Consider the following 25,754-nt stretch of genomic DNA (forward strand, 5'->3'; position numbering starts at 1 on the left):
TGCTGGAGAGATGCTTATACGGCAGCACGGAATGCAGGGATACAGGCGGACCTGAGGGGAGGGAACAGCAACCGCACGGAAACGCCCTGCGGGCTACTGCAGGACCAGGTTGCTAAGCTAAGTTTGAGGCTCTTCTGCCTGCGTCAAGGGCTCTCGCCCAACCCGCAAAAAACATACCTGTACTCTGCAACCCCATCTCGCCCTTGAGACTTTTAAAACTCTGTGGCTACTTTGCATTTGATCCAGCCGACCTCTTAAAAGCACTTCTCCCACAATTTCTTAACAGTTGTGGTTTGTTCCCTCCCCACCCACTCCCCGTCTATTCTGCGTTTTTAAAGGGAAAGTATTTGACGACGGAAAACTGGAAAGAACGCCCATTTTGCTTCCAAAACTCTAAAGCTGCCTGTGATACCTATTGATCGATTGACCCTTAGATAGGTAATAACAGAAAAGAAACATATGATGTTATCAACCCTTTGCACCCCGTTTTAGGGGCATGGTTGTTGAAAATGTAGGATTGGTACAGTTGGTGACTAACCCTACCTCCTAGTTTTAACATTCCCAGGCTACCCACCTTTTGCTGATGTTCTCTCCAGCATTTCCCACTTTTCATTTAAGTTATCTTTTAAAATATCAATGTGTTTAGATAGTGAAAGTTAGGATTAAGGGGTCCAAGTCATGAAACTCGGTAACTTTGGATCAGTGATTCCTAACTTAGGATCACTACTTCCTCATTACCTTCCTCACCACACAAGTTTGCAATGACAATAAAAACAGAGGCAATACAATTTACATACGGATACAGGTGCAATATCAACCTAACAAATAACTACAAATTCTGACTGAATAATTCCCCCCCTCTTTTTTGGCTTCTCTCAGTAGTCTGTGTTCCTGAACTGTCTTACAATCACGTTTTGTGCCAGATATTCACATGTTCCATAATGCAAAAAATTGTTAAATCCATATATGTAAAGAGTGTTATATATATTATTTCAATTTTCAAAAAAGATTGTTGGTTATATAGTGTGTTATGTAATATGTCATGCAGAGTTCTGTACTCAAAACAAAGCTTATGGTATAAAATAACCAACTATCATTGGTAAGTGAAATCAAAGATCTTTGTCATTTAAATCAGTATTCAATAATTTTCTGTTAAATACTTTCTTTTAACAAGTTTTTTCCTCCAGAAAAATAGCAACAACAGCAATATAACCAAGAGCCCTAAACTATTCACACTATGACTTCTGGGACCACAAAAACATCTTTTTTAAATATGGCTACTGGTACGTCCCCCTCTTCTTCAAGAGCCAGTCAGGAGACAGACTAATGTGACATCTTTCCCAAAGATTACATTTGGGAACTGTCCTCCCACTTTTTCTTCTTACTGCAGATCACTGATCCTGCTCCATTCTCAAACATTAGCATTATTTTTTGCTGTTCTGGGTATGATGAAAATGGCATGAAAGCGGGAAGTATTTTAAAAAATCAGGAGCTATGTACTGTATCCCGACATAGTGGTAATTCATATGTATTCCATAATATCCTTCCATTTTTCAACATGCTAAAAAAATTACAAGCTAACCAATATGAATAGAATAGTATGGAAGATTAATTCTCCAATTGAGTTTAATTTTAGATTAGGGCTACAGTTTAAGGCTGTTTTTCCTTGTTTTTAATGCTGTCTATATTGTTATGATAAAGCAAACAACTTAAAATGTGAACTGATTTGGAGATTTGATGAAAGTATTGCTTAAAAGATGAATTTTAAATGGAGAAAGTGCAAAGCCAATCTAAATGCCTCTTCCTAGGGCACAATAATGATACCCATAGAAAATATTTGCAGCTCAGGGTTGAATTATGGTGTTCTTTGAGCTTGGTTGTTTTCTTGCAAACATTTCATTACCCAACTAGGTAACATCTTTAATGCTATTAAGAAAGTGAGGTTTGCTTTATCTTTGTATAGCAGTCAAATGATGTGATGAAGATTCTTTAATTGCATGACGTATGGACATACTTGACCATAGTTAAATAGTTTAGAAGCAGCTTTGGACCAGTGCAATATGAAGGAATCAGTTCTTTTCATAAAATTAACTTCATTTTTCTGCTTCCATTCTCATTTGTCAAAAACTAGAATAATATTTTTCATTTAAGTGCTGTAAAAGAAGTTTGTAAACACTGATAGAAACCCTTGCCTTGTCTTGCCTTCTAACTTCTGAATTTATTCAATGGTTTTCCAGGGTAAAAAAATGGTTTGCTGGTTTTGTAGCTATCCCTCAGAATTTGTTTCATATATAATCAGATAGGTTCACACAATGTAAATCAAAATCATTGGATAAGGAAGCATACTAGCATGCTTTTCTTCAATGTTTGGGTGGACTAAAAGTGTGGGGATTTTTGTTCTCTTTGTTTTTCCATGACAAACGGTAAATTGGACAGAATTCAGATAGAATTGCTTTTCTTTATGAAATGAACCTTCATTTTGGAAGATTTGAAGACTGATGAATTGGCTTTAACAATATTTTTCAGGGGCTTTGAAGCAGAAATTGTGGCCATTGAGAAGTGTAGACATTTGGTTTTCTTTTAATGCCCTATTCCCATGATGGCGAACCTATGGCACACATGCTGGAACTGGCACACAGAGCCATTTTTCCGGACATGCCAGCCGTCACCCCTTGCTCTTCTGGGTTCCGACCCATTTGGAAAAGAAATCTGTAAGTATTGAAAGAAAACTGGTACAGAAAATATGTAGCGATCCGGGTCTTATTGGATTCATATCTATCCATGTTCAGTGGGCTCTCAATAGACCTCAACAGATGCCAGTAGGTTGCTTTTCTGGTGCCTCTTAGTAGGCAGACTACCACATAGGTATAGGCAGGAATCTTTCCTTTTCTCAGTCCCTAAAACCTAAAGCAGCTGCTCTTCATCCAAGAGTCCATAAACCTCTTCTTTGGGAATCCATTCTGAACCTCCAGAGAAAACGAGCCCTTCTTGCAAGCAAGCCCTTTATGTTGATTTGTTCATCTCTATATTGCCACTGCTTGTTTTTCTTTTAAGTTCTGTGATGCATCTTGGTGTTGTTTTCCTGCAAGCATTTCCTATGACAGATCTGAAATTTTCTTCCCGATAGGCTGGAAGGTTAATAGGAATGCCTCTAGCTCCTTCCCTTCTCTTTCATGAGGGCAATCAGCATGCAGCATGTGTAGTTGTCATCATCTTCAGTGAGGAAAACAAACATGGCTTATCCCCAGAAAGACAGGAGAGTAGTTCTCTCTGTTTCATGTTCCTCCGATGAACAGAAAAAGAAGTAAAACCTTTTCCACCAAATTCTTATTTGCTCTCCCTCTTTACTCACTCAGTGACCTTGTTTGAACTCAGTCATTTACAGATAATTTGGTAAATCATGGTTAAACAAACCATTGCTTGCTGAGACATATAAGCCCAATCCCTACATCTGAGCCTCAGTTCCTTAATCCATAAAAATTTGACATTTGCTACAATCTTGCTATGTGTTAGAAATTGCTAAAAAATAAAAAAGCAGTAAGTTTGAAAAATGCTCCATATAAATTAATTTAAAAAAAAAAAAAACTACAAAAGGACAAAAAAGAGCAGATATTGAATTTTTCTTCTTCTCATGATTAAACTGTGCTGGAAAAAACTACTTGCTGGTGGAAAAGAAAATCATAATAAAATAGGTGTTCAGAAAAATCAGATCTAGTATTTTATACCAGTGGGCCTCAACCCCTGCACTGTGGCCCACTACCAGACTGTGGAGTATTTGGAATTGGGCCACACAAGTGGCTGGCTGGAACACGTGCATGCACAACTCCTTGCATGAGCAGTGGGCTGGTAGGCCCTTGAGGGCATGCGCACTGGCTTGCTGTTCGCACAAAGGCTGCATGTGCATGTGCACAAGTGTGCGTGCTGGCCCACTGCTCGTGCAGCCCAGTTCCCCTCTCCCTTCTCAACCGGGCCACCAAGCCACAAAAGATCGCTGCTTTATACAGTTTCCCTTTAAAATACTATGTTTTTAAAAATAGCTCTTATATTTTATTGAGAAGTATTCACATTCAATTTATAGATAATATAAAGATTATTTCTAGATCAAAAGATTAGGCTGACTTGAATCTCTGTTAAGAATAGCATACTTGTATATAAGATGCTCAGTCACAGCTGCACCTCTAATGTAGTTATCTGTCAATCTATCCATTATATGTGTATCTGATATATGTAAATGAATTTGTACTCATATTACAGCTATTTGTGGAAATATACAGAGGTAATATGGCAATATATGCATACTTAGGCATGATATAAGCACATTTTAATGCAGAGATTTAAATATAGTTAAAGTGATAGGCAGAAAAAATGTGTGCCATCTGCTTTCAATAAAAATAGCCTATTTTATATCTATGATGATTAAACGGGAGGACCTCTGGATTCTTTTATTCCATTCCTTCTTCTGCCAGGGAACTAGTTTCCTCTTTGGGAACGCAAGTTTCTTTCTATGATTGCATTTAATCATGGAAAAGTTAAAAAGGGAGTGCTGAACATGAAAACCATACAGCAGATAATCTATCAGACAATGCTTTTGCAAAGCAATATAATACCTTTAAGTATTTTGTATTGTTCCTACTGTAATAAAGGAATAATGTCCTCCTATAAGCATAAGCCAACACTCTGTCTATCTGTCTGCGCTCTTAACATGTGTTGATATTTTCATTTCAGTGCAAGTGGTGGAATTGTCATAGCTAGTTACAAAACCATCTTTCTTACCGAACAGGGTAGAAACTTAATTCTGCCTGCATAATGTGTGATTGGTGTATTTGTCAGAAATGACAAGATAACTCCAAATTCATTTCTTCACATGCAATAAGGGCATGATATCTAAAGTGGAAGAGAGAGATGTGTTTTCATAATGGAAGAATATTTATCTCTTCATTTTAAATATGATTTGGAGCATGAAGAAATGGGTTGGCTCTTGGAAAGTTAGGAAAACATTACTGGTGTTCGGTTCTCAGTAAGCCCTCTGAATATTGTGTATCAGGTGAGATACAACAGGGAAACCTTGTTTCATCAGAAAATGTGCCTTGATTTGGTTTGCCGTAAGATGGGATAGACTAGAAGGTACCTCTGACAAGCTTTAAAAATTCTGTTATTCTGCCTTAAGACAAGAAAGAGAATTTCTAAAACTTCAATTGTTTCTCTTCTTTAACTTTGCCTATTCTGAAGGACTGACAAACTCCTGGCAGGAACACACTCCTTCCAGAGTCTAGAAACAGACCGCTATGGCTATTTTGGCTTGAGCTGCATCTGGCTTCTACAGAGATATTTGCCTGCATAATGGCAGATTGGATTTCCAAAATGCCTTTTGCCTTTGGATTGCCTTTCTAAAATGTTTGACAAGCTTTATGTAGGGTCTTTATAAACATAGGTTCAGCACTGTTTTTAAAGTGCTAGACCTGTTTCCAAACATACTGTAGGTATATAGCTGTTTCAGACACTGTGCAATAGTCCTGGGCTGCACAGAATTAATTTAAACATAAAGCATGTCCTACAAGCCACAAGTTGCCAGTTTTATCATCTTTGGGTTCCTTACATTTTTTGCTGCTTTGGTTGGCAAAGATTTTTACTTAGCTGTATTTTGACTGTTGTTATTATTATACAGAGAAGGCACCATTTTACCTACTCTGTCCTAATTTTTGTACAGCTAGGTGCCATACCTGTTGTTATTATTGGCCAGTCATAATGGTATGTTCTTGCTGGCTGGCTACTTCCAGAAGCTATTGAGCATGAAATTAGAACTGGACTACTTGGTCACTAGCCGCCAGTGTTACTATCCCCTTGCAATACAAAGGAACATTGTTATGCTCCATGCTGCTTGTCAGCAGGGTTGTTTTTTTAAGATAGATGTAGTGCTCATTCAGAAAAATGGTAGACCTAAGTTCAGAAATAACTTGACTGACAAGTCACGAGCAACTTTCTGCATGTTCCTTTAGCTTCATTATTCTCTTTGTCTTTAATCTGTTAGGCAACTTGAGAGGTGATCAAAGCTACTGTTTTAACCATTTTTACTCATCCAACCCTATCCCACCATCCATATTAGGAAGAATGGTGGTAATTTTCCTGCAAGAAGAGAAGATAAAACAAGGGAAAATAGCCAATCCTTTTCCTTAATTTGTTTTGTAGTAGGTATAATGTATAGACATCTTTCATCAAACTTACTACTAATTGCAGAATAGGGATCATCAAACGGGACAGCACAATTTATGCCAGGACAGTTTTCCACCAACAACAGAAGTGCCAAATAACATGCCGTCTAGAATATACTTTGAATATCACTGGGGCAGACTATTAACATATATTAAATGTTGTCAGTCTTGACTGATTTCTATGAAGGTATGATGGAATGTGGGTTTGACTCAAGAGAAGTGGAAGGGAATTAGAAAATGTAAGAAAATAACTCACTTCAGATATACCAGTAGGTTGAGGTAAAGGGGAGCTTTGAGATGCCTTTTAAGATTCTCTTATAATACCCTGGCTGTCTATTCCAAAAGATTCAAAGGCTGACAGAAAGTTAGTATAAAAAGGCAGATATTAGTTATCAGGTGAACTTATCTTTCTAATATCATATAGCCCAATATTCCTGAAGTTAATTTCTGAAGGCTGGAATTAAAGCTTGAAGTGCAAAAGACAGATACTGCCATTTGGTATAGGTTTTAGGGAACCCCTAGCATGGCAGGGCTCAATCTACATTATATAAAGTTGCAGCTGCCATTTATTTTTTATGAAATGCAATGTTCTGTTAAAGTCTTATGGTATTATAGGGAATAATTTCCTAGCTTTGGTTCTAACAGAATGTCAGAGCTCTAGCAGATGTCCAAGAATATTAAGTCCTAAGAAATCTGTTGACAAGGCAATGAGGAACATAAAGTAATCAAAATTGCTGTCTGAACTAGATCCTAGCCTTATGCTATGAATTTCCTGGTTCACAGACTGGGCATCCTGAAAACACCAGACAGCAATTTTCTGTTATTATAAATCAGTATATGTTTAAATGTCTGCATATTCCAAACCACAGTCTTCCTAACATTTTTATTGTTCCAAGTCAAGAGATTTGAAATGCCAAGGGAAAGAAAGAAAGAAAGAAAGAAAGAAAGAAAGAAAGAAAGAGAGAGAGAGAGAGAGAGAGAGAGAAGAAAGAGGAAAGGAGGAAGGAAGGAAAAATATGGGAGGGGAAGGAGGGAAGGAAAGGAAATTTGCTTATCTTCTGAAAACTTTCAAGGTATATAACAAATTCTCTCAACTTTTTCTAAAGAAGACTTAAAGGGTCAGCTTATCCATAGGTGGGCTTGTTATTGGGTGACATTAAAAATGAAGTGAATGCAATAGGAATTACTTAAGTATATGTAGGAAAGAAAAAAGAGGGTCAAGAATGAATGAATACTGAATGAATGTGGATTAAGTACAGAAGAGAATGGCCATCCAGCTTCTGTTGAAAGTCCTCCAGAGAAGGAGCATCTACTGCTTCCTAAGTAGTCTCTTCCGTTACTGAATAATTCTTCCTATTAGGAAACTTTTAGGATGCTTGATTAAAATTTATCTTCTTGTAGCTTACCTCTCCCACTTTTTTTAGAGCCTTCTGGAATAACCCTGAAAATTGTGGTCTATTTTTTACATGCGAAACCTTCAGATACTTGAAGACAGCCATAATGTTACCCTGTTTTGTTTTGGTTTTTGCTTCTCCGTTCAAAACTGTACGTGGGAAAAACTTGGGAGACAAGATGAAGAGATGCTACCTTAGGAACAGTCAGATAAGAGAGGGCATAGCCCACAGATACATTGTGGGACAAGCAAGAGGCTCAGAAGGGACCCTCCCTAAGTTCTTGGGTATCATGGATCCATCCCAGAACCCCTCTTCATATGCAAGTTTAGAGGATGAGGAGTTTGAGTCTACAGAGGAAAGTGTGGAGCTGAGTATTGGGCTCAGAGAATGCTAGGCTGATGGAGCAGTCTTAGTTGGATCAATCAGATCAGCCACAGGCTGAGCTGAGGGAGCTGAGCCACAGCTGCAGCAAGTTGGTCAGAAGGCTCCCAGCTAGGAACCAGGAGCAGCTGCCACCCATTAGCAATGATCCAAGGACACATAAAACAGAGAGGAGACAGGCACAATGCCAGGCAGCTAGACTACTAATGGGGATGTAACTTTGCCTCTCATGAATGGCTGCACTGGCATTGCCTACTTAACCCTGCCCTGAGAACTTGAGCATTGCTGGAGCAACGTGTTCAGTTCTGTGCTTCTGGTGCTTTGCATCCTTTGACTCCTTGACTGCTTTCCTGTACTTGTGCCCATTGGACTTGGTTACCCAGTGACTCTTGTACTGAACTTGGAATCTGGACCTGTGCAACAGCACTGTGTTTTCCAAGGACCTGTTTGGGTGGTTTGAATAAATACCTATAGAACTCTTGCCATATGTGAGTATGGGTACAGGGCAGAACAATGGTTTATAAAGATGACATTGGGAAAATTGTATTTTCAGATTTGCAAAATTCGGTTAATGTAGCTTTACAATAATGTTGAATTAGTTTGTCTGTTTGAGTTTTCTCTCTGATCTGTTAAAGCTGATAAAAACATACAGCACATCCAGATGTTTAATGAAGGGCAAAAGCTATGCACAAGATGAACCTGCTTTGTTGATTTCCACAAAAGAGCCAGCAAAGTTGCAATTTCCTTAGAGATACTCCTCTTACAACCACAATTGGGACTGGAACTAAGTGCTAAACAATACAATTAAGTGAGTTGTGCCCAATCTTACAACCCTTTTTGATCATGGTTGTTAAGTGAACCTGGCTTCTATTGATTTTGCTTGTCAGAAGCTGCCTGGGAAGGCAGCATATGATGATGCCGTGAGCTCAGAATACTGCAACCATTGTAAATACATGCCATCTGTCAAGTGCCCAAATTTTTATCATGTGACTGCAAGGATGATGCAATGGTCATAAGTGAGAACCAATTGCAGGTCACCTTTTCAGTACTGTTGTAACTTTGAATGGCCCTAAGTCAGGTGTGGGATCTGACAGGGTTAACTACCGGTTTGGTGATTTACTATATGCTTTGTCAGCTTGCTGCCTAGACAGCTGAGCAGCATTGTGTGCAGGGAAGCAGAGTTTGAAAAAGCACTTTTTCCTGCTTTTTCAACTGCAGCTGTGCCTTGTGTGACAGCTGAGGTTGAAAAAGCAGGAAATAAAGGTCAGGTAAGAGCCCAGGCAGGTGGGTGGGCCAAAACAGCAGCAGACATAGAACCGGTTCTATGTTTGCTGCTCTTCAGAGCTACCGGTTCTACAGAGCCGGACAGAACCAGTAGAATCCTACCCCTGCCCTAAGTTGAAGGCTATCTTTATATGTCCCTTGAGAAGCTTAAGAAATGTTTCTTTCAAGTAAACAGCTTGACTTCCTTTTCTTAATTTGTGATGCGTTGCTGGGCTTGGGTCCTTGCTAGCTCAGCTCTGGGTCAACAGACTCAGTTTGCACTTGTGATTCCTTAGGTATGCTCTCTTCAGGTAAATCCCGGGGTATAGGCTGAACTTGGCCTAGTCATGTTTTTCAGCTTCTAAGTGCTAGACTTAGGATAGCTTTTCTCATACAACGTAAGTATATTGAACAGCACAAGACTTAGAACAGAGCACTGAAGCATGTTACTTATTATTTCAATCCAGACAGAGGCAGAGCTATTGATGTACCTTTGATATACAGGTGGTTCTTGACAGGGGTGGGATTCAGCTGGTGTTACTACCGATTGGTAGTAATGACATTTTGCGTTGCACGTGTGTGTAAAAAACATCAGCTGTGCCGCCCAGACAGCTGAAAAGCGCTGTGGGCAGGTGCGCAGTGTTTGAAAAGCCTCTTTTTTCCTGCTTTTTTTCAACCTTAGCTGTGCCGCGCAAAGCAGCTGAGGTTGAAAAAGCAGGAAATAAAGGACAGGTAAGAGCTCGGGAGGGCTTAACAGCAGCAAACACAGAACCAGTTTGGTGTCTGCTGCTCTTCAGAGCTACCGGTTCTATAGAACTGGGCAGAACCAGTAGCATCCCACCCCTGGTTCTTGACTTACAACAGTTCACTTAGTGACCATTTGAAGTTACAACGGCACTGGAAAAAAGTGACTTATGACCATTTTTCACACTTATGACCTTTGCACTATCCCCCGTGGTCATGTGATTTACATTCGGATGCTTGATAAATTACTCCTATTTATGATGGTTGCGGTATCCCAGGATCTTGTGACTCCCTTTTGTGACCTTCTGACAAGCAAAGTCAATGGGGAAGCCAGATTCACCTAACCATGTTATTAATTTAACAACTGCAGTGATTTACTTAACAATTGTGGCAAGAAAAGTCATAAAATGGGGCAAAACTCACTTTAAAAAATTCTCACTTAGCAACATACATTTTGGGCTCAATTGTGGTCGTAAGTTGAGGACTACCTGTAATCAGCTACCTCTGAATAAGACTTTGTCTAATGTTTTACTGAAGTCGAGGTCCATTGCATTTCTGTGGTCAGCTGATTTGCTAACTCTACCAAAGAGATCAGTTTGAATAGCTTGCTCCTGATGAACTGTCATAGATAAATGGTGCAGGCTCTAAATCAATGAAAAATGAACACAAAGCTTAGAAATCCCAGGTCTTGTTCTTGCCTGGTGGAATTCCCCATAATGATGCCATCTCATGAGGTACCAGTCTCATCATTGTGTTCATATATTGCAGAAGCAGAGATTTTTCCAAGTGGGAACTGCAGGAGTCTATACTGAGAGTGCAGAGTTTGGAACTTTTCTATGAGCTTTTAAGATACCAAAAGTCAAGAGGCAGGGCTGGAGGAAAGCAATTTTCAAATTGTTCCGAAGCTGCTTTTAGTAGGCAGTTTGATGAATTTGTTAAGGTATCAGAGTCTAAACATATTCTCACGTTGCAATCAGAGTTTTGCATAATGAACAAAAAATAATACAGTAGGTTCTTGAACTTTTTATTTGGCTTTCAGTGCTTCCATTCCCAGAAGCTCCTCTATAATCTGATCATGAACTAATACAATTTCTCAGATTACAAATGCATTTTATATTTAATCATTACAAAGCACAGGGCGATTCTTTTTAAAGGAAAAGCATGTAAAAATAAAACAAATTGCCAGAAGTAAAATCTACACACATCCAAATAAAATTATGTCACAAGCAAAAATGTTAAAATGTTTAATCAAGTAGGTTAAAAATATTATGTGTCAATAGTAACATTTGGTACTTGCTTCAAGAACTGATTTTCCAAAACATTTCTAATCACATAAAAATAAATACCAGTTGTTTTAATTTTTTTTCTCCTAAGTGATAATATCACATTTGTTTATGTCAAATTGCCAGAATATTTTGTTACATACACCAGAGGGAATCAGACTGGAATAGGCTTCATTTAAAATGTTTGTAAAGATCATTTGGAACCAAATCATTGAAAAACCAAAAAGAAAAAAGAAAATCCACATTTACCCCTAGAACTGAAATAGAGTAAAAAGAGACTTACTTGTGCCTCACTGCAAAATTATTCTGTAAGCATTGAACTCATAGAAATTAAAGTTTGACAAAAGTTAGTACTGTTGTCAAATTCAGAAACATCTGTAAATTGTAATTCGATTCTAGAATCTGAATAATCTGAACAATCTGGCAATGAATTTGAATTGGTCAACCTCCTGAAGGAATCGTGTCAATTTGGCATGCTCTTTTATAGTGCCAAATGGCACTAAGGATGTATTTCAGAGACAGACAGAAGGTTAAAGCCCAGATATAGCTGAAGTACAATTTCTAGCCCAAAGGTGCTTTTTCAAGTGGCAACTGGACTTTTTGGTTTTTCTTTGAAGACATTTTGATTATATATATATATATATATGCATAGTTCAGTCTTAATGTGTGTCACACACATTAAGACACACATTAAGACTGAACTATGCACCCTGACTAAAGTACTGACAGCCAACGGCTTCCACAAAAGCAAAATCACCAGCTTGATCCACAAAAACACACTGAAACATAATAGAGACCCAGAAGATGAACAGACCTATGGAACAGCTGTCCTGCCCTACATAAGAGGTACTACAGACAAAATTAGTAAGGTACTACACACAGACATCACATCAGGACTGCCTTCAAAACAGACAGAAAAATAGCAGCCATCCTTAGCAACCCCAAAGATAAAATTGACCTGGAAAACCAAGGCATATACGAAGTCCCCTGTGCATCATGCCCGGCCACATACATTGGACAGACCAATAGAAGAATAAGCACCCGCCTGGATGAACACAAAAATGCAGTCAAAAAGCTGGAACACACTTCCTCACTAGTCCAACACATGGAAGCCACAGGTCATAGCATCAACTTCAATGGCACCAAAACCCTGGCCACTATAGAAAACCCTAATCACAGAATCATCAGAGAAGCCATAGAGATTGAAAAAAGACCAGAAAGCATGAATAGAAGAGATGATTCCACCAGGCTGTCAATCATTTGGAAGCCTGCACTCACAAACAAAAAAATCTCCACACCACAAGCCAGGCAAACACCTGGGCACAAACAGATCCCCCCTGATACTTCCAGCTCAAACACATCCCAACCAGGCACCCAGATGAAACCCAGCTTCCTAACTAATGATAGCCGTCCATTTACCCGAAGCCAAGCTGCACTAAAGGCCTCCAATAAAGCAACACAATGCTGCCAGCCAATCAAGATACAAAAAGAGCCAAAAAACAGACAGAAGATATTAGAGACACCAATCAAGCAGAACACAGCAAACTCCGAGACCAATAAACACAGACCAAGACTCCCAACCAATCAGGATGAAGAAAAAACCATTCTGGCACAGCAATAGGCTGCCCCAAATTCAAATCTGAAACCACTGTAAAAGTCTGACTCACAGACGGACACAATACAGAAGCCTGATGATGGCAGATGAGATTCTGCTGAAACGTTGCTACAACTTTAAAAGAACAACTACAATGACGTGGGAAAATACCCGAACCAAGCCGAATACCATACATGTAAGTACCCGCGAAAACTTAAGAAAACACACATATATATATATATGTGTGTGTGTGTGTGTGTGTGTGTGTGTATGTATATATATATATATATATATATATATATATATATATATATATATATATATATATATATATATATATGTATATATATATATGTATATGTATATGTATATGTATATGTATATGTATACACACACACACACACATATATATATACATACATACATACATACATACATACATACATACATACATACATATAGCAATTTAATGCATATAATTTTGGAATATATTCCAAAATTAAATGCATGTTGATCAAAGTAATTTCCTTTTTGATTTTTAAAATTAATTCCGTAGGTCATGTTTATGTATTACAAAAATCAAGGGAATTCAATGTACTGTTCATAAAAGGAGTGGATCCCCCAGCCATTTAAGCCATTTTAAATGGCACAATTGTTTTTTTTTTTTTCCCTCTCAAGTTTCCTTAGGGCATTTTACAAGAAAAAGCTCAATGGTTTCTGTTGACTACAGCAGGAAACCGAGGAGATGTCTGCCCAGCAGACTGAAGCCAGATTTTGGCAGCAAAGCTGATTTAACTCTGGGAAATCAGTAATGCAAAGCCCTTCCGCAGCTTTAATTTTTCAGCCTTCCTCCACTTTTCATTGTATCACCCTACAGATACAGCTTGATATTATCAGTCCCCATATTTTATTTCATTGTACTTGGAAAGCACGTGATTGCTAGATGCAGTGCAAAGCTATAGAGACTGAAATTATCTTTTGTGGATAAGGCCAGCATAAAACTTCTTAAATAATTCAAATTCTGAAGTGAGCTTAAATAATATAAAATACTTTGGCTGGCTCTTTGTGTAGGAGGAATTTAAAACTGGTCAAATGAGGTTATTTAACCATCCCTTCTTTTTTTTTCTTTATATGACTGGTTTAGAAAATTAGATCTATATGTATTAGGACTGACTACAAAACCAATGCGGCTGAACATTTTGCTTTCAGAACGGTGGCCAGAAAAAAAGTGGTTTTCTCCTGGTAGTTTTCCCATTTCATCTCAAGCAGGAATAAGTAGAAGGGCTTAAAAGTGATCCTATCATTTTGTAGGGCACCTTTGTGGCAATATGAAATAGAATCATCATAATCCATGCTACTGAAATGTTTTCCCTAAACTGAGGAAATGCAGTTTTTATACAAAGGAATGCTTTACAGACTCAGCTTATATCCTGTTCACAGTTGCTTTGGAAGTCTGGAAAAAAACCAAAAGCACTTCTCTTTGAAAATTGCTTTCATTTGGCCTTAGGCAACTAGTCATATGCCACCAGTGCAGCTAAACGTTCCTAGTATTACACAGTTCTGCAAAAACACCAATAATTATTATAAAGATGACGTGAGATTACAGGTAGTCCTCGACTTACAAAGTTCATTTAGTGATAGTTTGACTTTACAACAGCACTGAAAAAAGTGACTTTGATCATTTTTCACATGATCATTGCAGCATCCTCATGGTCACATGATTTATATTCGGATGCTTGACAAATGACTCACATTTACGATGGTTGCACTGTCCTGGGTCGTATGATCCCCTTTTGCAACCTTCTGACAAGCAAAGTCAATGGGGAAATCAGATTGACTTAATTACCATGTTACTAATTTAACAACTGCAGTGATTCAGTCATCGAATGTGACAAGAAAAATCGTAAAATGGGGGCAAAACTCACTTAACAAATTTCTCACTTGGCAACATAAATTCTGGGCCCAGTTGTGATCATAAGTCAAGGACTACCTACATGTATAATAAAATAACAGTTATACATGTCCCTATTAAAACATCATTATACCCAATGGAATATGTGGAAAATATATCTGGATAATGTCAAGGCACTTGTCTAATAAGAAATACCCAGGCAAATATGCAAGTCTTGCCTATTTATCCTTAATTCCTACAATATTGTACTTCATCTCTCCAACAACTGCCTGATACATATGTACTTGGATTATAAAGTTATTATTTTTGAACACCAAGATCAGATTTAAGTATTCTTTCCATTTTCCTGTCTTTGGTTTTCTTAGCAGGTTTCTTCTCCAGGTGTCTGATGCATTTTGAATCTGGTTTAGAGAGGGATGAGAAATTTAGCAAAGAGAATTTTTAGATTACTGGACAGAAGAGACATATAAAATTTCCAAATTTTTGCAATGAACTTTACAGTTCGATAATAATCGTATAATGAAAAAACCATCCATAAAAATATGTATGTTAGACAAAAAATGCATTTTCCTATGGGAAAATTACAAACAAAAATTATGTAGAAAATGCATACTTTTCAAATTGAAAATGATAGTATTGGTCTGTGCCAGAGGTGGTACTCAGCAGGTTCTGACCAGTTCTGGAGAACCAGTAGTGAAAATTTTGAGTAGTTTGGAGAACCAGCAAATACCACCTCTGACTGGAGATTTTACAGTATCCTTCCCCTGGCACGCCCACCAAGCCACGCCCATAGAGCCGGTAGTAAAAAAAAATTTTTTGAATCCCACCACTGGTCTGTTCTACTTTTGTTTCTTCAGCTAGGGCAAGCTAGTAAATAATAAACAACTAATGGTTCTCATGTTACTAAAATGAGATTTTACTCCAAGTAATCTGGTGGCTTTTCACTTATTACTAAATTCTCATATTAGTGTTGTCACCTGAGATTTATACAGTATGAATCTCTATACATATTTTAATTCAGCACAGGTAGTCCTGGAGTTATGAGCATTTATTTAGTGATGGTTCAAAGTTATGGTGGCACTGAACAAATGATACTTAAAGCCTGGTTCCCAAAGTTTCGAATGTTGCAGCACCCCTACAATCATGTGATCAAAATTTGAATGCTTAACATCCCACACACACTTATCTGCTATCTCTGCCCTTTTGGGCCTCTGCACTACGTGGCCCTTGCTGCCCTTTGCTGTATTGCCCTCAGCTGGTCAACTCCGTCTTTTTGCTCCTGCTGCTGTCCAAGCAGATCTGGCCTGGCACTTGGCATTAATTGAACTGATGGGGTTTGGTTCATGTCAGCAGCAGGGAATGCCAGAATGGCCATCATCACTAAGTGATGTGGTCACGTAACGAGAAGCTTTACAATTGCATTACTTAGTGATGTAAATTCCAGTCTAACTGCCATTGTAACTGGAGGGCTGCTTGTATATAAAGCAGATCTGGAACAGAGAGAGCCAGTCTTTAGTGTATATTTGTTGGCAAATTTTAAAATAATAGTACGAAATAAGAAAAGAAAAAGATGGTACCCAGGATTAATTTCTCTCAAGTTGGATGAGGGACCATTGATGGCTGAGGCACTATTGATTTTCACTGATGTCCGAGGCATCAATTTTCAAACCAGAAATATATCCATTTCTTTCTTTTTTTTATCATCCAGTTCAAATTTATCTACCACTTGTTAATTAGCATATCATAGTGTCATTTATTATCATTTTCCTGATAATGTCCTAAGAACAAAGAGCAATATGGAAAATTCAAATTATGATCTTTGTATTCATGAATATCCAGATATTAAGAAAAGGAAGATGTATTATTTGTTGAATATTGTAGTTATTTCTGTGCCTCCTTTCTCTCTGTTTAATGAAGTGATGTAATAGTGCTGATTGAATTGAAATGAAAACTTTTATTGTTATATCATCAAGTGCCTTTGAATAAAAAAAGGGGAGGATTTGGAATAAGTCAGCAATGTTGATGGGATTCTAGCATTTTTCTAGTTGTAACTTCATGAGAAACAGTGACCCTGTTTAATAAGTTTGTTTATCTGAGAGCAAGTAAATCTCATTAATTTTATTTTGGCTTCTTATGAATGCAGGATATTGGAGAGAAATAGTAAATGCAAAGCATGGCTAATTATACATTGGATTATGTGTTGTACATGGAAGGAATTAGGAGACTACAGCTTCGCCTGAAGTAGCCTTCTGTCCTAATTCACAAAAAGCTCTAAGTGCTGTGGAAAATTTGTTGAAAAGATAATGTAACAAAACAGTATCAACACAAATTTCACAATTCCCTAGGTCTGGATTATGAAATATAAGCTACTTCAGGAAAAATATTTTTTATCTATTTGAAACCCCTTGTTAAAGCAGATTATAGATACTAACAACCACTTTTATTCTAAAATGATTGAAAAATGAGCATACCATTGACCTGCTTTAATGAACTACTATGTTTGTTTTCTTTTCAGATTTTTTATTCCACCTTTATTGCTTTGTAAGAAATTCAAGGCGGTGAACACATCTAATATTCCTTCCTAATCACTCATCTGGCTTTCATGCCTAAGTTTGAACTAGAACTCATGGTTTATTTATTTATTTATTTATTTGTTTGTTTGTTTATAGTTTAGTTTGTCAAGCATGTATGAGAAAACAAGTATAAATATAGCATATAAACAGGTATAAGCGTATACATAATAAATGAGTACGAATAAATGGATAAATGGGAACAGTAGGACAGGGACATTAGGCACGCTGGTGTGCTTATGCATGCCCCCTTTCAGACCTCTTAGGAATGGAGTGAGGTCCACGGTAGACAGTTTAAGGTTAAAGTTTTGGGAGTTTGAGGATGTAACAACAGAGTCAGGTAGTGAGTTCCAGGAATTAACAGATAATCATAGTTGGACCTTATAGGTCATCCAGCCCAACCCACCGCCCAAGCGGGAGACCCTACACCATTTCTGACAAATGGCAGTCCAATCTCTTCTAATTGACCACTCTGTTGCTAATTCGTATTTTCTGCAATTGAGTTTGGAGCGGTTTACTTTGAGTTTGTATCTATTGTTTGCCCGTGTGTTATTGTGGTTGAAGCTGAAGTAGTCATTGACAGGTAGTCTCATGGTTTCTAGCCTGGTGCCTTAACCATTAGACTAAACTGAGTCATAAATTTGAAATTAAGTAAACAAGACAGACAACAAAATTAAATACTTATAAGCACATCTTTAACTCTCACATTGACTTTTAAATACATGTTAACTCTGACATTTAAAAGTGTTTTTGTGAGATCAGATGGTATTAAAAATGCATACCATAAAAATGGCTCAATAGCCCGCAGCACTGCCAGAGGGCTTGGCTCTCTTTATGGATTGTGCTCCAAAATGCTAATTTGTTCTTAAAAGATCAGATAATTTCTATTTTTTGGAGGGAGGAGGGCTACTTACTTCTGGTCTGGTAACAGAGTGCCATTTTGACATGTAGAATTGTGAATTGATATACAGAACAGAACCAGCATTAATCTCCATTGTTAAAGTACTGTAATATGTTTAGTTCTAGATCATATTCTTCTCTTTATTTAATGTACAATTAATACATTCTGATCCAAGATACATTCTCTCTCCTCGCTTTAATGATGTATGTTAATTATGTTATTTCCTGTATTTATATCCAGACCTTTTCATTATGGAAAGTGGTGTTTTGGAGCATAACAACATCTTTTTTTCTTGGCTCAACACAATAATTTTGCCGCCTTCCTTACCTGTAAACATTGTTTTCACCCTCTTGGCAAATGCAGCATATGGTATAATTATCCTCAATTTATTCATGTTTTAGATATAGCCAGCATTCTATCCTGCAAGCTCAGGTGGTTGTACTTTAAAATACAGTACGATCAAAGGTAACTAAATGTAAAAATGACATTTACTTAACTCAGAGTTGTCTCACATAGTTTCTTTATGTGAGTATGGTTTCTGACATACAGAACTTATGAATTCCAGACATGATCAAAACTAATAAATGTACATAATAAATTACAGAATCAGGCCAAATAGACTAGTCAGGACTGGACAGGAGTTATATTTGGATTATTTAATAGATCATGAGCTGATTTGTGATAATTTGGAAGGATTTCCGACTTACTTTTTCAGCAAAAATAGCAACAGAATTGCTCTCATCATCCACACATTAGATTTTTATTGCTGAAATGAAGAAAGCTTGAGGAATGAATTTATGCAATGGGTTGTGGGCCCTATATGGTGGCAAGTTCTAACAAGTAGCTCAGGATTCTCTAAATGTACGGCTTTTGCATCGGTTGATCTTGGAGACTAGAAATAAACAAAGTCAATCCTGCTAATTTGGAGTCTGGCTATCCTTATTCTTATGAAGGAAAGTTTATGTTATAGTAAACATATTATTACAGGTTTCTGTAACTTAAAGTCCACTGTCACACTTACATCAAATGGGGTGCAGCTCCACATCAAAAGACCATGTTTCCATCAGATAATTGGCACTACGAGGTGAGTAAATTTAGGTAAGTAATTTTAGACTCTCTAAAAGACACTTTCGGCAGTTCTCTTTTCATGGAAAGATTTCCACTCTAACCAGTTTCCCAGAAAATGAAATGCTAGAAATTGTTAATGGCATCTTTAAACTCTCTGAAAGACTCTGACCACAACTACTAAAGTTTGCAGTCCTTTTATTAGAGCAATTAATGCAGATACATTTCTGAATTAAATCCTAATAACAATGTTGCCTCAATAACAAGCTGTGAATTTGCATAAAAGTTTATTATTATGAAGGAAAATAAATGTATAAAGATATGTTAAAAGGTTGTCTTCTCTTTTTTACTTTTAAAATAGCCTAGCTATTTACCCAATACTTAATGAAATACAAGTATTAATTTTCACAAGAAAGGCAAAGGTTCTGAAAGTTTATGAAAACACTTCCCTAAAGTGATGAATAATAAATTTGTATGAATTAGAACTGGGCAAAAATAAATATATCACATACTAAAAGATGTTATTTTCGGCATACTTTCTCTTATAATGCAATAAAACTTTTTCCATTTTGGGTTGGAATTTTAAAATAATGTATCAGAGTATTGAACTTCTTTAAAACATATGCCTCTACAGACAGACTAAAGATTGTATATTAAGATACCGATAAAGTCACAGACCAATGAGAAATCACCCATTTACAGTCCTGCTGTGAATACAGTGAAGAAGAAAGCAGTATAATAAAACATCCGTGATAAAATAAATCAATAGTTTAAATCCAAAGTTTTCACTTCCATAAACAAACTAATGAACTGATGGCATAACTTTAAACACTCTTCAAAATAATTCAATTTGTATAATTTTACAGAAAATCAACAGCATAGGAATTGTGATTCTTCTTTGTATCAGGATTAACTGATGGCACTGACTAAAAAACCAGCTGCTTCAACTTTTTCAATTTTCTGTTTGAAATGGAAGAAACCACTGAGTGAATTATAAGACAAACATTTTTTTTTGCCATAAGCTTTTGAGCATCTGATGGTGTGGCTCTAACCCACAAAAGTGTACTGTATGCCATAATTTATTGTATGTGTGTGTTTAAGATTCTAGAATACCGCTATTCCATTGTTTTTATCTGATGTTTTTGACAATCCACTTGAGAAAAATAAAACTGGGGAAGAAAGACAAATATGATACAATAAAATGAAGGCTGTTAACAAATATTGAATAGTTGTCGCTAATGCAGTTCATCTCAAAATAATAGTTGTGGCCCAATGTGCCCATTGTGTCCTAAGGCCAAAGGCCAGTTTAGAAAATAATTCAAACTTCCTAGTGCTCTGATCCTTTGATTTATAATAAATGGAGGAGTACATCAGAAGCACTTGAAGCCCCAGTTTTGAGATGGAGTAGAGAGATTTGAATCCATTCAGTTCTAATTCTAACATTCATCAAATTCTTGTATCTGGCCTACTGCACAGACCAATACTAAGATAGTTGCTTGAGAAAAAAAATATTTTGACATGTACATAAAACACTACACTGGGGAAGAGAGGGAGGAGAACGTATAGGTGTAGTGAAAATAGATTGTAGGTAATAATCTGTAAGTTTGGATAAGAACTGATGCTTCATTGCTGCTATTGCTAATTGTAGGCCTGAGTGTGATTCTCACTAGGATATAGCCCACTTCTGGCTTTTCATCACTATTGCTCTAGGCTGTCTTTCAGTTTCATGCTTAATTTTTTCCAGCTCCTTAATAAAACAAGGAGTTGCTTGGGAATGGTAACTGGGCAGAGGCCTCACAGGAACAATCTCATTCATTATTTTGGTTATCTCTGCTTTTCACAGATTATTCAGGTGCAAGATGGAATTGTCTGTCAGGCTGAGCTACAAACACCAATCTGGGAACACTTAGTAATGCCTGAGACAGAGACAGTAAAAAGAGTCTACCAGGGTGGCTATGATCTGCTATTTGATCTTTCAACTGAGATGTGCTAATGTCTTTCATTTTCATATATGTTTTATGCACTCCAAATGTCAACAGTCCTATAGTTGCCACAGAAGCTATCAACCCACGAGCTAGACTGCAGCTATTCCCCAAGGCATGGAAGTCACCCAAACCCAGAAGTTTTTAGAACACCAGTCCCTGGACAAAGTCCAGGAGTATATAGAGAAAGCTAGATGATTCATTAATCACCAAAGGTCTAATCACTTCTGGGGCAGAGGTCACCACAAGGGGTTCATGAACAATCACAAAAACCCTTCCTCCTCTGCTTTGGCACCATGGCAACTATAATAGTTGAAATCCAGGTGGATAGATTTGCAACAAGGCTACAATCATTTCCAATCAAGTATTGATAATAGATGCTAGGTCTACAAACACCAAGTAATAAATGTAACCACCATTTGAGTAATTGAATAATTAAAAATTGGCTTTATTAAATGGGGATAGATAGCCATTAGTTCCTTTTCAACTAGCACTTTCAACTAGGAACAAGTTAATAAAAACAACCACACTTAAAATCTCACCCCCCATTTAGGATATGTGTGATAAACAAATTTCATTTGACAGTCAATACACAGATCTTTTTAAAATTGCTGTTTGGTAGTAGTATTATGAATTTTATACTATGCAGTGATAGGTCATAGTTGTTAGCTTCTATCTTTATAATATTGGATCCCAATTTGCTTCATTTATGTAATATAAGTTCCATTGATTTCAAAGCAAAGATTCAACTGTCCTCACAGCTCTACCCTTTTGCCCACTGTTAAATAATCGTCTCTAAACCCTGCCATTAGCTTTACATCATTTCCCTACCACTGAATTAAATAACTTAAATAACTATTAAGCATAATAAAAATAAACCTCTAAACTAATTACCAACCTGTTAATGTTTTGCTTCTTTTTCCTCTCAGAGTTAAAACATGCCACTTTGATAGCTTTTTGAGCTACAGCTAAACATTTTTCCATCTGAAAATTAGGGATTCATACCTTGGGTAAGAACAATAAACAAGGATTCTAATTATGCCTTATTCTAAAAGATATATATAGTGAACTAATAAAACGCACTCCAAGAACTGCTTGTGGCAGTGCTCTTTAAAACATGATGAATCTCAATTGTCTCTGGGAGATTCCCTTTTTGTTACAAGTTGTTCATAAAGGCCAGACAACATATAGTCATATTTCTGATGGTAAATTTAAATTAGTGCTTTGAGCAAACATTTAAATGTGTGTGGTCTTGAGTAACAAGATGCATCTTACATGTACAATGTTATTTTGATGTGGGGAAAGAAAAGCTAAATTAGGAGCCATAATTTGCATGTCATTAATATGTCAATGAAATTATTGAGATAATGTGAATCTCAGGGTCATAAACAGTCAAGCATGATCATTGCCCCCCACATCTGTAGGCTAAATGGGGATCTGGTGGTTTGGCTTGTCACTAAAGCCCAACATCTGAGATCAAAGCAAGTATAATATTGCTTCTTGAGTGAATCAAACTTGAATGTACACCTCAAACAAAGCAGTGACTTGGCCATGAGGATTTCAAATGATTGACAGATTTGTAGCAGCTTTGAAAAACTTGGGGAACTCTGTGATATTGATATGGCTGGAATGAAAGAGAAGAATCAGGAATGAGATTGATTGTCAGGAGCAAAACCAAGAATGACACGTAACAATTCTTTCCAAGCTGATTTCTTTATTGTCTCACACCTACTGTATAGACAAAATCTTGCCAGAATGAAGATTCTACTGTCTGCATGTACAATATATTCTGTGAACTATTAGGGAGAGGCTGTCTTCACCTTTTTTTCTCTCACACATAAAATCTAGGCTGAATTGCCTCTCATTCCTTTGAAATGCACACCCACCCTTCTGGGATCCACTTCTTTACTACATTCCATCTCATCCATGCTGGACTGGTAGTTAGCAGGCAGGATGGAGCCTATGTGGACTGCTCTGTTTAGAAGAAGTAACTGCAATACTAAGAATATTCAATGAAGGAAGACATCTTTCATAAGCACCCTGGACAGGATCAGAAGATGCTTTTCATTATTAGAAACATTCAAGTCAGCCTTCTTCATTATTACCTTATGTAATATGTAATAAAAAAGTAGCATATTACCTTATGCTACCAGGCTCAAAATTTTGGACCTGGACAGCCTAGAACCATGCCGCCTATGGTCTGATCTAAGCTTACTATACAAAATTGTCTGCTACAACGTCCAACCTGTCAACAACTACTTCAACTTCAACTGCAATAACACATGGGCAAACAATAGATACAAACTCAAAGTAAACCGATTCAAACTCGATTGCAAAAAATACGACTTCAGCAACAGAATGGTCAATTCCTGGAACTCACTACTTGACTCTGTTGTTACATCCTCAAACCCCCAAAACTTTAATCTTAAACTGTCTACCGAGGACCTTGCTCCATTCCTAAGAGGCCTGTAAGGGGTGTGCATAAGCACACCAGCGTGCCTACCATCCCTGTCCTCCTGTTCCCATTTATCCATTTATTTGTACTCATTTATTATGTATATACTCATAACTGTTTATACTTACATGTTTATATATTATGTTCACACTTATACTTGTTTTCTCATATATGCTTGACAAACAAATAAAATAAAAATAAATTATCTGAGTAACAAAAAAACCTAAATACATTTAGTGTCTCCTTATTGATGGCAAGTGGGTAACAATATGGTTTATAAATTAACCTGGATTAGAGAGATCCTAGTTTGCATAGAATAAGTTAAAACCCCAGTTAGAATCCCTGTTTATTGTTCTTCATTATGTTTGTGGCAAACTCACCAAAATATGTCAGTGTGGACAGCCACTATCTGTGCGATTCTACAGGTGGCTTGGCTATGACTAAGAGCTGGTAACTACCCTTTGTATCTTATCAAACATTATGTAAAAACTTCAATTAACCAAAATCTTGATGGGTGGCCAGGGCCAAAATCTATGGGAATTATTACAGTCTAAAGAAGATTGGAACATACGAGAAATAACTATTAAAGAAGGAAAGGAAATGACTTGTGTTGTGTGTTTGTAAAACTAAGGTTATTTTCCCACTAGTGTCTTTATAACATGGATGTATTGATTTTGCATGATACAAGTAAAATGGATGAAGAAATATCACTAAGCCACCAATTATATAATGCTTGTCCTCATTATTATTTTGACACAACCGTGACTAGATGACTTTAAAAGTCATCATAAACCACGTAGGAAAATTACTTAAGAAAAAGGAGAAGAATATTATAATCTGAATGAAGGTAGTTGATCTTGTGGGATGGAGTTGAATGAAGTTGAACATCTAGGGAAGTTAACACAAATGGGAAGTTGAATGAAAAACTGGATCAGGGAAAATGCATGTAAGAGAATATTTGCTACAAAAAAGAAGATGAGATGTTATGTTATAAAGGAATATAGAGAAAAAGATAATTGAAATAATTAAACAGAGAATAAGCAGAGCAATTTTGGTAAAAATAAAGAAATTGTTCTGGAGGGTCTGTTAGGAATGTAAGTCACCTAACAGCTATTTGGGTTGGAAATATATAAACCAGGATAGACATTTTAATACTGTATTTTAAAGAAAATTGTAATTGGGTGTGGTTTCTCAAATGGCTATAAGATGGAGCCAGAAACCTGGGTTGTTTAGTCTTAGTCTTAGTCTCAGAAGAGAGTGTGTCTCAGTGAGTCTCTGTTTCCTTCTGTTGGAGAGTATTGCCGTTCCTTCTAAATGGACTGTTATTCTTGGATTTGATGTAAGTCTGTTACTGAACTGTTTTTTGACCCTGGACTTTGTTATTGGATTATCCCTGGACTGAAAAGTGACTGATTTTATCTGTGAATGACTTTGGACTGTGTTTGAACTTCGCTTAAAAGTTTCTGGAAGTAAAAACTTACATTTACTGTACAGTGTATCTGTGTGCTGTGTATGTATTATTCAAACACTTCTCTCACTATGTCTCCTTGTATGCGCTCATTCTCCTAACAGGGAATTACCTCAACAGGGTCTGAAAAAGGCTAAGCAAGGAACCTCTACCAGTATGAATGATATGAAAAATGATAAAATGATGTGAAATAAATTGATGTCAGTAAAATAATTTACTTTTTAAAAGTAGAACTGAAATTACTGGTATTTATAATAGTGGTTATTGTGAAGTCTACCATCTGTGATTAAATGTTCACAGAAGTGAGGGCTGCATGGATTTTAGAAAGGCATTTTTGATAATAGTCAGGGATAAAAATATATTCTTGAAAACTGTAAGAATAAATCCCCAGATGGACTTAAAACAAGCCAATTAAGGCAGTCTCTTTGAAATGTTCCTTTCCCACAGCCACTTCAGGTTGGGCCTCCTCTTGTCAATCCAACTAAACTCCTCTTCCATCCTGCCTCCCACACTCATAATAGAGGTCAATCATT

At 36.9% G+C, this 25,754-nt stretch overlaps 1 long non-coding RNA gene across 1 annotated transcript in view; it reads right to left on the reverse strand.

Moving 5' to 3' along the window:
* Positions 1–13,339: 13,339 nt before the first annotated feature.
* LOC113421496 (uncharacterized) overlaps positions 13,340–25,754 on the reverse strand; it is a 62,275-nt gene continuing 49,860 nt past the window's right edge. Inside the window, exon 3 of the long non-coding RNA XR_015749473.1 lies at positions 13,340–15,181. This is a non-coding gene — a long non-coding RNA (uncharacterized LOC113421496). The remainder of the gene's footprint in view (positions 15,182–25,754) is intronic.

Source organism: Notechis scutatus, chromosome 1 (genome assembly GCF_049901735.1).
Source record: "Notechis scutatus isolate UNSWTSFEM ecotype Mainland chromosome 1, rNotScu1.2, whole genome shotgun sequence".
Classification (NCBI taxonomy): Eukaryota; Metazoa; Chordata; class Lepidosauria; order Squamata; family Elapidae; genus Notechis; species Notechis scutatus.